At 44.1% G+C, this 13,404-nt stretch overlaps 1 long non-coding RNA gene across 1 annotated transcript; it reads right to left on the minus strand.

Moving 5' to 3' along the window:
• Window positions 1–7,394: 7,394 nt before the first annotated feature.
• Window positions 7,395–9,826, minus strand: LOC146595249 (uncharacterized). Its single transcript, XR_014895977.1, has 2 exons — window positions 9,304–9,826; window positions 7,395–8,244 (listed from the first exon to the last, which is right to left on the minus strand). It is a non-coding gene; the product is annotated as an uncharacterized LOC146595249 (long non-coding RNA).
• Window positions 9,827–13,404: the final 3,578 nt, after the last annotated feature.

Here is a 13,404-nt window from a genome sequence, read left to right on the forward strand (position 1 = left end):
CTTCGGCGAGCCCCGGGAGGGGGCCTGCCGCTCCTGCCGCTGTCACCCCTGTGACTGCGCTCCCCTTTGTAAGGTGACAACGGAAAGGACCCAGACGGGTGTTCCTGACAACACTGCTCATCTTGAGCACGCCAAATTTTGCGCCGTGGCAGGAAATACTGCGCTCAGATGGCAGCTTTTACACTGATGCTCCTCTGTGGTGGGAGGCCCATGGCGAGGCCTGGGGAGCCTGGCCGGTGACCCTCAGCAAGGCCCGTTAGCCGGGCTGGGGAAAGCAGCAGCATCCGCGTTAGCTTTTCGGTCGGCGTGCCCAAAATATGGGATCCGCCTGCACGCACACACACGCAAGCAGTCAAAAGAGGATCTTCATCTACTTCAGTTACAGCCTCACCTAGCTAATATTGGCATTTCCAATTCACAAAGCGTTTCACTAGTTCCTGCTCAACGCAAAACTTAGTATTTTTCCTGCTAACTAGAGAAAAGCAAGGTCTGGTTTAAGGCAGTAAGAGAAGAGCGCTGCTGTCACAGCCGCGGCTCGCAGCAGCGGCAGCCGCTCAAGCACAAATGTGAACCCAGGGCCCTGGTGTCATCACAGTGCAAATCCAGAGCAGGTCTGAGCCTGTCCTGGAGCCCAAAACTCACTTCATATCCAAACTATTTGGACACAAGCCCACGCTCCAACACAGGGTGATGGAACATGCCTGGGAGTAGGGAAATTTATTTTTGCTCTGCCCTTTAGCACAAGCAAACTTGCATAGCTACAGTGCCGAGCGGCAAGGCAAGGGCAGGGATGTGCGTGCTTAAAGTAAGGTCATTACCCTGTGCTAAATGAGGCCTCGTGCAAAGCAGGGAGCTGATGTAGAGGTGAGGTGGCTGCGCTCGCCTTCCTGGAAGGCCCGGCTGAAGCAGCAGGAGCCTCCGGGACAGGCAGCACGCCCGAGCGCCGGCGCTCTGACGAGTGAAGGCGTGACAGCAGCAACAGCCACACGGGCGCGCAGAGGCCGGGCGACAGAGGCCACCGGGGTTTACCTGTCCGCGCGCTGCCGGGACTGCCCCTCCCTCTGCAGAGGCGGCGAGGAGATGCATCAGCGCCCCAGGGCAGACGTCCCCGGGGCCATGTCTGCGCGGAGCCGCGGGTGTGCGTTCATCTTCCTCTTGCCTTTATCGCGATAGGAAGAAGAAGGCACACGCGTTCTTCTCTTAGCAGCCAGCTGCATCCCTCTCCTAAATGTCAGGTATCAATCGCGAGCATAATACGTCTTTACCTTTCCGAGATCCCGCACTACCTTTGAGCTCCTGCCCTTCGGATGCCCTGGCTGTCCCGCGGCCTCTGCACGCCCTCGCGGGGAGGCCCACGTAGCCTTGCGCCCTCTTGGCAGGTACCGTGGTCCTTCCCAAAAACGGCGGGAAGAGCAGCAGGTCTCCAGGACTGATCCTTTCTGGAACAAGCCAGTCCCAGATTTTCATAGGCTGGATGAGTTCCACTTTTGCCCAAGGTTCAGGCAAATTTCAGCTTTGCAAAACAGAGATAGAATTACTAAGTAGAAGGCAATGTTTCTAAACATTGACTGAAAAATGTCAATTTTGGTTGTGCACGTAAATTTTTTTCATTAAGAAAACACTTAAAAAATTAAACAGCTGAAACCTTCAATCTATTTTGTGCTGAGCTAAAACTCAAAACTACTTAACAGATTTAATTGTAAGTGAGACTGTTCTGTCAGTGTTTCATTTTCCAGCTGAAAAAGCAAGAAGGACCCAAAACAACAGAAGCAGCCAACAAAAAATCAGCTCCCAGCTTACTTCATAAAGTACAGTTGTATTGCAGTAACCAATTTCATCTGCTGAAGATAAAAATACTAATAACCTGAAGTGTTATTTGTTACAAAAAGATTAGATGTAAAAAGTATATGATCTAAGAAAAATTTTTGGTTAAAATAAATATTTTATCTAATATATTCTCTCGTCTGCCCCAGTCCTTTGAATTTTAACCGCTGGGGTTAATACAGCTCTGTACAGCTCACTTCAGAAACATAAGAGGGAATAAAGGAATGAGCAGTGGGAGGAAAAAAATCAGAAGAGGGTATCTATGAATTGGCCTGAAGGAGCTATCTTAAGGTAGTACATTTACTTCATCAGAACAGCACGTGGCAGAAATACCTTGTGTGAAGAGGATAAATAGGGCATTTAAAAAGAAAATATTAATTAAAAATACTCATTGAGCAATCAGTTGTTTCATAATATACACATGTAATGTATATATGCAGTCACATCCAGGCACTTGCAGTTCTGAAAGCAAACGTCACTGAGGATGTCTGAAATTAAGAATATTTGGGTCGCTATTACGTCGTATTGTCTTCATTCCTATGCTAGCAGGGGGATTGCTTGTTATTTCACAAACTGTGCTGAGCACTTCTCTCAAAATAAGCAGTTGCATGATTCCTAAGAAGCTAAAACCAATTATTAAAGATTACTCATCTCTATAAAGCTTTGTTAGTATTTTTTAACAATGAAAATTATTCATAAAGCCAGTATTTTCTGAAGAGGTCAGTGATTCTGGAGATTTTGAAGGCATCTTCAGCTGGGCATTGGGAAACTTAAATCCTAAAATTAGAGGCCTACTTGACAATTTTTGCAAAAGCTTTGAGTACCAGCAGCATCAGGTACTTTTCAGACACAGCTCAATAATGCAGCATGCCACCTAAATGGGTCAGTGGGATTTCCTCCAGATAAAGACGTAACTATTTTGAGAAGCTGTGTGCCAGTATGGTCCCGAGAACTTTCCTCTGCTGTGGGGAGCTCCTAAACTCTGTATCAGATTCTAGAATTAAGCAAAATCCATTGGTTTTCAAATAGCAATACTCATAGAAAACAAATAAAAAAAAAATCAAAGGAAATCCATGGTATCTCTTAATAGTTATGTACTGCTAATGGATACTCATCTTAAACCATCTGATGAAGTGTCTGAGCTAAATGAAGAAACAGATGAAAGAAGGTGAGCTGCAGCAGTCGAGCGACAAGACTACAGAGGGAGGTGAAAGTCGAAGAGCTGAGCCCCTTGCACTGATCACTGATCACACAGAACGGAGGGCAACAGAGACGGCCTGGTAAGTGAACAGCAGAAAGCCTGACTGTAACATGGGGATTGTTATCGCAGCATAAAAGAAGAGTGAGATACATGAGCTGAAGATGCAGGACAAGTGCAGGCTAATAACTGATAATGAATGAGCGATAGAAGGAGCATTTTGAAAAGCTGTACAATAAATGAAAAATATGAAACAAATACTTTTCAGCACAAGAAAATAGATTTTCTCATTGATAGAAGTTTTAGTGGACAGAAAGCTTCAAAAAGAGGTGCTGAGAAGTGACAACATCGATACAGTAGGTATCAATGCAAATTTGCATGAAATGTCAAGGTAGTGAAATAAGCCATTCAGCAAAGCTACAAACAACAGTTACTACTGAACAAACGGAAAGATGACAGTAAAAGCAATTTGTAAGGAAGAGGACAAGACTGAGCTCAGTAGCTATTGAGGGATTTAAATTTTCAGTGTGCAGCCAAAAGCACTGACTAAGGTGTTTTAAGTGAAAAAGAAGAGGAGTACAGGAACAGCATTAATGGAGGAAGAGGTTGGATTTAGATCAGGATGAAAAGCACAACAAAATTTCTTTGTGTGATAAAAGACCGGAGAACACAACAGAACTTGCTAAAATCCTTTCCTTGACTTTGGACAAAACTTCCAGCATCACCCCGCAGAAGGCCCAGTGGCTGCTGTGGGTGACACTGACTTGCGCTCGGCTGCTGTGGATAAACAGTGGCCAGAAGCACCCGGGCTGGAAGGAAGCCTCCCCAGGCTGCTCACTTGCAGCCTCTCCTCCCACCACCTGTTAAAAACGGCAGCTGCGGGGGGAAATGGCAACTGGAGCACAGACTGTTGCCCTGGCACGTGAATAGCTAAGGGCCCTGGCAAGCCCGGGCTCCGTCCCCCCAGACACCACTTACTCATCTTTTCCATTTTCACTGCCTTCTGGCTGGCTACTCTAGATCCTGCTCTGCTCTGGCACTGCATGTCCTTAGCCTTCACTCCGGCCAGTGATTCTTCACTGTGTGTAGGTCTGGAGCAGGGAGGCAGCAGGAGGAGGGCAGGCCCTGTCACGGGGCATGAAATGGGACATCCTCTACAGCCAAATGCTGTGCTCACCCCTGCACGCCTCCAGCTTTACAGCCCAGTTCCAGGGGCTGCGTGCCCCATCAGCCTTGGTGCAGCCCCGCAGCTTGCACCTGCCTCTTTGTCCCAGATTTGGGAGTCTCAGTCTTACAAAGCTACCAAGGACATCCACACTTGCAGATCCATGCCACGAGCTACTTCTGGCTCTGTACACACCTGTCTGGCAACAAGTCAAGGAATATATCCTAAATTTACAGCCTGGGCAGTGGTTACTTAATAGCAGCTGTGGGGTAGCAAGCTTTCACGTGCGAGAACAGCCACCCCACATGCTTTGTCATCTTACAATTGCAGCTGCCCCTTCACTTTGATCATCAGCAAGGCTTCAGTACATCAAGTTAATTCAAGAAGAATTAATTCACCAAGAGCTCCGCAATTTCTTCCTCCTCTCCTAGTTGCCAGATACGCTCAATAGCATGGCACTGCTTTCTAAAGCACATACAGCTGCTTCCCTCTGTTATCCACCATTGGCACTGTGGTGTGAAGTGGTTTCTCTCCAAGCTGACTAGCAAGCCTTGGAAAATGGTACTGTGGTACTGGCTTTCAAAAAAATAGAGAAATCACAGGATGCCAGAAGGACAACTGACAAATTTGTCCTTAGACCCCAGACCTTCTGCACTAGCAGAGCGGCACAGAAAAAAGCCCTGGAATATACAGAAACCACCACTGGGACTAACCAGTCTGGCATTCCCAGCCTGAACACACGTGCCTTGTTGGAAAGAGGTGGCTACTTTGGGCATGAACCGACAGGGAGGGATGTGGCAACAGCAGCCATGTGGATCCAGCTGTTTTGGAACAGCTCTTCCGTAAGAGCCAGCACACGAAATCCTAGCCCAGAACAACACCCTGATCACCCACTCCTTGGTAAACAGTGCTGGAAGCACTTGCTGCGAGGCCTGAAATGTGACTATCTCCAGATCTGGATTACTTCAAAGGACAAGAGTTGTGTACTTCTATAAGCAAAACTCAGTTCCCTTCAAAATCCTACCCCAGACTAAGGACACTTCAGATCACTCATCCTGGGCCAAGCTCTGTCACATGAAGAAAGGAAACAAATAAGTAGCTAAAGTAATCCCAGAAAAAACACACTTAATGAAAGTCTGCAGACTCCCGTGGAGTAGCTACCTCAACACGTGCTGTTTTGCCATGCATTGCAAAATCTGTGATCCTAGCCCTTCCCTACCCATCTATTCATAAGCAGAATCATGAGACAGAAATGGCTCTAAAAATAAGATTGGGTAGTTGGCGGATTTCTGATAATGAACATGTTGTTTGGGCATGTCACAGCTAACTAGGAGATTTCTAATATAGATCAATATGGAAGTGAACCCCAAGGAAAAAAATGTAAAATGTAAAATTACTACATATGGTATGATACATCATCTTAGCCTTTTTTATTAACATTTTTTATACAAAAGATAATCTTTTGTAGTTTTAAAAGGGGAGGGGAAATGAAATGAGGAACAGGTCATTACTGTAGACAGGAAGCAATAAAAAGCCAAATATCTGTCTATTTTTTTTAGATAATTGTTATATTTTTGTTTTTTTTAATGTATTTTTCTAAAGGAATAGTAAAACAAACCTAAGAATAACCATCTTTTTTTCTAACACTGAGGCACACTGAGGAGACGTGTGAAATTCTAAAGCTTTTCTATCTCTCACTGGGCACAGGTTATCATGGAAATGGAAATTCTCCTGGAATATGAAAATTCTTCATTCTCTTTTTAATGGGGAAATGACACCGATATTTTTATTTATTTTAAATCAGTGTAGATTGGCAGAAGAGCTAAACTATTATTTCTGAAGTAGGAGCAAAATTGTAAGTGACAAACTTGTAAAAGTCACCTGTTTTCTCAAGTCTCGAATGATTCTGGTCCCCTCGTTCTCAAATACCGTACCCACCAAACCTCATAGCTCGGCTCTCTCCCGAGGCTCAGCAGCGCTGAACACAGCCGGGCGCTGCCTCCCGGCCCCGGCGCCAGCCAGCACAAGCATCCCTCGGGCTTTCCAAGTTCGAAGCGTTGCAGCATTTCCGAGCTGCTCCCCGGGCCCCGCGCCGCTGTCCCAGTGCCCTCATCCCCGACGGCTTCCCCGGCGCGCTGCACCGGCCGCGCCGCCGCGCCTGCCGCTCCGCGCTGCCGGCCGCTGCGGGGTGCGCAGGGCCCGCCGCCTACGCTCTTACTGAGCACGAAACCCCGGCCTGCACCATACGGGGAAGAAGCGATTGGTCTGTAAAATAGTGATGTTCTTTTCTGTCCAAAGTAGCCAAGAATCTGCTATATCCGCAGAGGGAAAGTTAAGGTGTTCAGCTAAGATTACTCCTATTATAAAAAAACAAACTGGCGACCACCCACGCTCCTAACTGTGTAGCACCTTCCAATACAGTACGCAGGCAGTTAAAGCATTCTCAAGTAATTTCCTTTCCTTATCAACAAATGCTACAGCTTTTTCAGCACTTCACTTTTTATTTTTTAAATTATTACACTTCATGCAATAAAGATATTAACAATTCACCTACACCACTTCTAACTTTAGATCATTCACACTTCAGTTACGTACGATGCAATACTGATCTGTTACTCCTGGCAATAATCAGCAAAAATCTGCATTTCTACAACATATCTTCCGACAAGATTATACTTTTCTACTTGCTCAGCTACTTACCAGCAATCTACCAGCTTAATTCCTCCACTGGCTGTAGGTAGCTGGAAGCTGTGAAGTACAGCACTTTCATACTCCTGAGCTCCGTGGTTCACGTCATACAGAGTTACAGTTACTATTAATGTAGGAATTGTATTGAAAGCTGACTAACACTGCTGTCTAAAAACTAGTTTCATGCAAATTTGGATTTCTTGCAAAAGAGAAAATTAAGACACCCTGCTGAAAAATTACAAAAGCTCAATTTTTTTAATAGTATTTTAAAACTTGCTGAAACTTTGGCTGCTATAGCAATGCCGCAGAATTAGCTGGCAGCATAATCAAATTTTTTAAACTAAAATTAAAGTTCATCAGACATTAAGTTCATCACCATCAAACTGAAAATTTAAACTGTAGCCGTGCACTAAACAAAATACCTCTGGAGGAAAAAAATGTAATGGAAATTAGACAGAATTGTGTACTGGCTTTGTATAGGGGAGCACATGTGTGCGGGCATATTAAGTCAAACTGCACTTTGACCAAAAGTTCTACATTTATTTATTGAAAATATGTAAATTGCTGTTTCCTCTAGTTTGCTTTTTTCGCCCAAGATAGAGCAAGATCTGAATGTTCAGCAATCAGTCACCAGGAAGCCAACTGATTCTGCCCTTCATTATGTCAGAAAAAGGAAACCCAAGAATGAACTACTCAAGATTCAGTTTGCCAGTGAAAAACACTCATTTCCAAAAGTAATAATATTTAACAATGGTGTTCTTATTTTCCAGATAACAAGACAGAACGGTAAGTGACTCTGTGTCAGCCAGAAGCAGAAGCTACTTTATACCGGTAGTCAAACAAATTTCTGAAGACATTACTCTTATTTTGAGAGTTGTTGTGGGCATCATACAAAATGTGTCTCCCCCTTGTGTAAAGACTCCTGCTCCCTTTCCCTGTTAGGATCTGCAGTAAAAAAAAAAAATCTTGTTTGGTGTGAGCATGTTTAGATTAGGCTTCACTTGAATTATTTCCTTCTGTTTTCGGTCCATGTGGGTTTCAAGCCTGATACACTTAGTCCTGCAGAGAAGGCAACAAAGAAGACTGAGCCTCGTCAGCAAAGCAGTGTGGAGGCCAAGCTGCTCTCTTCTGTGCCTACATAGCACTTAGGCTACTTCGTTTTTAGAACATGAGAAGGAAATCTGTGTTACAAACTAGAAAAAAAATCCATCTTTATGAACCTAAAGGACTGCACTGACCTTGGGACCAGCATTTGAGTTTCAGGCAGTCCAAAGCCAAAGCAGAGTTCAGCCGCAGCTCTGTAGCTTCACTCGGAGTGTGAACTCATCAGTTAGGTATGTGTACTCAGAACTGGCTGAGATCGACAAGCCTCAAGGAAAAATAAAATTTGGATTTGCTTTAGACTTCAATCAAATCTGAAATTACCTTTATTTCCAATGGTTTGGAACTGCACTGTCAGCATTTCACAGGATCGCTTAGCATATTCTATGAATAGACTCAAGACCTGAAGTTTCAGTCCAACCAACGTCCACACTGCTCATTAACATCAAGCACGCTTCTTCATATAATTCACTACAAATGACAGTTTACTGCATTTCCCAGCTCTTGCTGCACAGAATAGCTCTCCTTCATTACAATAGCATCTTTGGTGGTCATGTTTCAATCAGCTGTGAAACAAGTGCCCGAGTTATGGGAGATGTGTTTCTTACCTTGGCACACTGGAGGCTGGAGCGTGGCTGCAGCAGAAGACTGAGGCGCACAAGGAATACAAGATCAAAATATCACCGAGGACAACAAGCCTCTACTTTGTCTAGCGCAGGACCAGTTCCTTGTGTCCACTTAGAGAGATCAAAGCTGTAATCTACTTAGAGGGATAATTATTTGTGTATAAATGGCCATGAACCAATAATGCAGAGAAGAAGATGCTTTTAAATTCAAATGGGTGGCACAGCAGCCAGCATTAGACAGATGACCCAAGCAAATAGTTACTTACATAAACTAAAGCCAGAGGGAGTCTGATGTTGATGAGAAAGCTTTTTTTTTTTTTTTTTTTTTTTTTTTTTTGTGTGTGTGTGTGTGTGTGTGTATCTTTCAGAAAGAAATCTTTCAGAAAGTATTCAGGACTAATTTAAAAGAAAATAAGCCTCTTATTTTTAAAAAGAAACTAACTTTAAAGAATGACATTTCTTTCCCTGTTTGCAGGTCTAAGTAGATAAACATACAATAGGAAATGCTGATTTTCAAAGACTAAATATCTTGAGGGGGAAAAGGGGAAGCACTTATGTGAAAACCCACAGTAGTGTAAGATGTAGAGGAAAGAACATCCTTCTTCCAGGAAAAAGGGAAAGATTATTCTGCATGAGGAAAGCCGGTTACAGTGCTCACCAGCTACCATATACCATGCTACTGCATTTTGTATGAGTCTTACCTTTAGCCCCATTGCTAGCCTTCAATCCTTCCAGCTTTTTTGGGGGGTGCATCTCATCTTGGCCAATAAGGACTTAAAATACAGAGTGAAGTCATGTCTCAGCTTGTTCTGCCAACAGCTTTGGGAGTGACCATACTGCACCTCCAGACTGCAATTCAGCTTCTTCAAATAGAATAAACATTTTATTTAAATAGTAGTCTTTTACCACTGCTTCCTCAAAGGTCTATGAGCAGGGGATCAAAGATTTCTCAAGCTCAGCTGGCCCATCAAGACATCAGGGTTAGGGCTTGCTGACATCTGTAACCAGTGACACACATGGGAGTAATGGGATTAGGGTAACAACCAGCCTTTGGCTTCTTAGCCCAAATGATCTGGCATTCACACAGCTTGGTGAGCTGAGATCTCTCCTGCACATAAGGTGAAAGCACAGTTTGGAGTCACTCATTGGGATACTTAACACTGTGCCTTGACTACTCCAATACTCCTAAGAAAAAAAATTGGAGTACATCAATTATTCCAGAAACATTTCAGTCACTTAAAATACAAACAAAAATGGTCCAAGAGCAAAATTTTGGAAGATAATAAATGCAGCACTCACAGCGTAACAGTGCTCTTGAAATAAGTGGTGCTCTTCAAAAGTAAGCGGATGGGACAGGCTAAGGCTAGTCTCCAGCTAAACAAAATCATGGTTGCTAAATTTGCTAAATTTGAATAACCACAGTTGCCCAGAGGAAGGGATATGAAAAGGCTCGTGGAGCAGGTTTTAAAATGGAAGGTGACTTTCGCTCAGAGGAGAGTGTTCAAGTGTGATGAATCAAATATGCTAGCTTGCTGTTTATAGGAAATCAGGTCCACAGATTTTGGATGTATATTCAAAAAAAAAAAAAAAAAAATCACATTTGTTTCCCTACAGCTAAAATGAGGACATGCTATTTTAAGTTAGTGAACATTAGCTCAATGTACTGAAAACACAGACCAAGAATCTAGCAACTTTCTGGGGCTGGCAAGATTATCTCAAGTCTCAGTGATCTTACTTTGTGCTGTGCTAGAAAATAGCTCCTGGTATCTGTGTCCAGCTGGAGTCCTGATCTCTGCTTTGACATGTAGGAACAGTCTTTGTGTTAAGCAGTTGGTATTCTGAACAGCTGTGTGTCTCCCATCAGGATCCTCTGCACTGTAAGGTTTTTCCTGCAGTATTTAGTGGGCTGTGCAGTCGAAGTGACTGCATGGTTGGGACTCTGGGTAGAACTCACAAACTTTCCAAGTTCTGCTATCGTATCCTCCTCCTGTCGGGACTAGCCTTCATGCAGACTGCCTCCAAAGAAAGACTGCTCCCTACCACAGCTGTCAGGAAATATGTTGAAATTTGAAGACGTGGCTGTCAATAGGCTGCTGTTTTGCAAGTTATCTGCTTGTTTCTAGGCAGCTCGGGTGGTAATTTTGGCAGCATGAGGGGGAGAGGAAAGTGGAGCAGCCAAAACCAGCCACCTGGCCATAGATCATCCACCCCTGTAGCAACGCCGTTTTAGACTCCTGAAATGTGCATGATTGGGAAGAAGAGGAAAAAGAGTGCAAGGCTGCACTTTGTGAGAGTTGTGAGAGCTCTGCAGTGACAGGACACTCGCAGCAGAGCTCCCTTCTAGCCCAGAAACATGGGGCCATTGCCATCTGCAAGTTCAGCAACCTGATCATTACCTAGAGTAGCAAATTTTCAGATCCCAGTGGGATACCAGGCTGGCTCAGCATGTTCTTTCTCAGTCCAGAAAAACTCCTGTCAGTCCTCGTCTGGCTTCCCTTATTTGAAGCTGTCATGAGCTCTACAGCTGCATCTTCCCATGTTTCTTGCCTGGTCCCTCTCAGACTTGACAGATTCATAAGAGCTCTGTTAGCTCCAGCACAGGAACTGTGGGAAACAAAAGCCAAAGAGGAAGAATTGTCAGAAATATCTCTGCTGTTGTTGTAAGAGTGCCTCAGCTCCTTGTTCTTGATCTGTTGCTGGTGGGTAACTCCTTCTGGCCCTCCCCTTAATTATGGCTCCATGTATGTCCTTACTGAAATGGCTCTTCCCAGGGGCTCCTTGAATATTTCTCTTCAAGGCAAGGCCTAGGACCTCTGGCCACTCTGGGCAGATACACTCGGCCTGTTATGGCTTTATAGTGCTGAAATGCCACGGTTACAATGTGCTGTTGCAGGAACAAGCAGCCAAAAATGGCTACAGATCAACCTTTAAGCAAGGAGCATGATCAGTGGCAACAGAGGGTTCACAGGTAAGGGCAGGATGCAAAACAACGTCTGATCTCAACTGGCCAAATTGTACAAAAGAGATACATAAATATAAGCAGTAGCTGCTGGCGTTACATTGCTCCACAAACTTACCATGCAAAAGCAAAGTGGTGAATATCAGTATCCAGGTAGCAATTTTGACCAGTTGTCTCAAGGCAGTGCAGAACCGACACAGACCATTTCAGTATGCGTAAACTAAAGACAATAGTCAAACACCTCATGAACAGACAAGCCTTCAGCTCTCACCAGATTAATTAGTTCATTTAGCTAGCAGGTAATTAACTTAATGAAAACAGGTGAAGTGTAGCCAGAAGACATTTCTAAAGGCCAAAAAGAAGGATGGTTTTGGAAGCTGCTACCAAAAAGTAACAACTTGGATTTGCCCCAGGATTAAAGAACATGCTGCTGCTGCAGTCTTGGAGATGGAGCAGCTCGGATAAACAGATCCCTGACGTTGTATTCCCTTACACCTGTACAAAACACAACATTCCCCTCAGCGCTGCCCTCATGCTTGTCCAAACAGTGCAACTGGCTACTACATTTGGGGATTAATCCCTGAGAAAGGGCTCTATAAATACCAGACAGAACTATAAAAAAGGCTGACGAAGGTAAGAAATGAGTGGAGGTGATTGACAGAAAAAAATGTATTTTAAGGGTTAAAAACACACCACGTGGGTTGGCAATGGCACAGAAGGAGACAGACTGGAGATAGTGATCAGTGCAGTACTAGTCAACACTTGCTTAAGCTGCTACGGTCCTTTCTACGGTGCGATTAATGGGTAGCATGCTGACAATACCACAGCTATCAACCGACCTAGTTACTGCAGGGTTTCCGTTCCCAGCGCTCACAGTCAATACAACCTTACTTCAATGTTTGCAACTTTTAGTGCTTTGTTTAAAGCTTCAGCAATGGGAATTAAGTGATCACTGCTGAATCTCAGCTTTCCCTTACATAGATAAAGAAAATATGAAGCTTTCCACTATTGGAGAAAAGCCTGATAAGATGAATTCCCTAAGGCCAATAATCACGAGGATGAATAAAGAGAATCTAACCCAAATTAGAATTAAAATATTGTGATTTCAAAATCACACCTGATATTCTTGAGGGCTTATGTTCATTTTTTGGTGGTATTCCTGGAGCAGTACTTGGTGGAAAGATGGAAGTGGCCCGGAAAAGGAGGCATTCATTACCAAAAATTAGCACAAAAGGCAGAAGGAATACATCAGCTGGGGAAGGAAAAAGTCAAAGCTCTGCATAGACTACAGAAAATTAAGAGAAAATCATGACAAGTAGGTAGGAGAAAGCAGGAGGGAGATTTCTCACTTTCCTTCCTCTTTATCCTTCCATCCTACATAAAACTCTCTGAATCTGGCCCTCTCCAAACACTGCTTTCACATCCTTCTTCTAAGCCAAGCCTCCCTCAGCTCCATGTGTTCAGCTGTACGAACTAGAGGGCTAAAGAGGAAACCAAACACATAACAGAAACCTGAAGATGGGACAAACCAGGATTCCTAGAAATAAGTATCACAAAGGCGCAGTTTGTTAGAAATTTCTCTTGGATGGGAGATTTTCCAACCCTCTAGTGGGAGAGTTTTCCAGGACAGCCCAAGAATTTATCCTCTTACTTTCAATAGGCTGTGCAGCTTACTGTATCAGTCGACTTGTATTTATGGATCAGCTTCTCAGTTAGGTGAAATCCAAGGAGATGCAAAAGTGAGAACTGCAGCCCTGTGCTCTGTGTACTGCCATATCAGAGGGTGATCTGTGGAGACCCCAGACACACATCAGAGCAGCCACCCCACCACCCTGGTTCATCT

The sequence above is a fragment of the Rhea americana genome, unplaced genomic scaffold (assembly GCF_003343005.1).
Source record: "Rhea americana isolate MKP2758 unplaced genomic scaffold, rheAme1 scaffold_231, whole genome shotgun sequence".
In the NCBI taxonomy this organism is placed as follows: Eukaryota; Metazoa; Chordata; class Aves; order Rheiformes; family Rheidae; genus Rhea; species Rhea americana.